Raw genomic sequence first — 1092 nt, 5'->3', positions numbered from 1 at the left:
GATGGTCCTTAGTATGCATTAAAGTGGTTGTCGTACTCACAGACGCCCTCATCTAATCTCAGATCCTTTTTAATCGTGAGAAGAAGAAGAAGAAGAAGAAAAAGAAGAAGAAAGGGAGAAGAAGAAGATGAATCCTTTTTAATCGTGAGAAGAAGAAGAAAAAGAAGAAGGAGAAGAGTAAGAAGAAGAACAAGAAGAAGAAGAAAGGGAGAAGAACAAGAATCCTTTTTAATCGTGAGAAGAAGAAGAAAAAGAAGAAGAAGAAAGGAAGAAGAAGAAGAAGAATCCTTTTCAATCGTAAGAAGAAGAAGAAGAAAAAAAAGAAGAAGAAGAAGAAGAAAGGGAGAAGAAGAACAAGAATCCTTTTTAATCGTGAGAAGAAGAAGAAGAAGAAGAAGAAAAAAAGGAGAAGAAGATGAAGAATCCTTTTTAATCGTGAGAAGAAGAAGAATAAAAAAGGGAGAAGACGAAGAAGATTCCTTTTCAATCGTGAGAAGAAGAAGAAGAAAGGGAGAAGAAGAAGAAGAAGAAAAAGAAGAAGAAAGGGAGAAGAAGAAGAAAGGGAATGAATAAAAAAATAAACCCGTCAGGAATAGTTCGGGAAGGATTATCAACATTCAAGTGACGTCATCGAGTGAATATCAACAGCATGTATCCAAAGATACGAGAGAGAGAGAGAGAGAGAGAGAGAGAGAGAGAGAGAGAGACAGAGATGATATCTAGCGTCTAAGTTATAGGAAAATTTTGTGGTTCGTAATTCAAATAGATGCAATAAAAGAGTACTTAGAAAAACATTCGTAGTGACTCTAAGGTGTTCCTCCGTCTACTATATATATATATATATATATATACACACACACACGTATTTATTCTAAAGAATTTGAGTTTAAATAAAGATTGAAAAAAGCAAATCAGACAAGAGATGGGTTAAGTAAAGTTTGGAAATCAAATCGCCTGAAATATATAAAAATCGGACTATATATCAGTTTAGTGAGATCGGTGTTACTCTATGGACATGAGTCAAAGATTTAAATTTGAGGACAAAGGACAAAGGCCTCAGAAGGATATTGGGAGTTAAATGGCCGGACAGGA

The sequence above is a fragment of the Palaemon carinicauda genome, chromosome 29 (genome assembly GCF_036898095.1).
Source record: "Palaemon carinicauda isolate YSFRI2023 chromosome 29, ASM3689809v2, whole genome shotgun sequence".
In the NCBI taxonomy this organism is placed as follows: Eukaryota; Metazoa; Arthropoda; class Malacostraca; order Decapoda; family Palaemonidae; genus Palaemon; species Palaemon carinicauda.
This window is presented reverse-complemented; position numbering follows the sequence as displayed.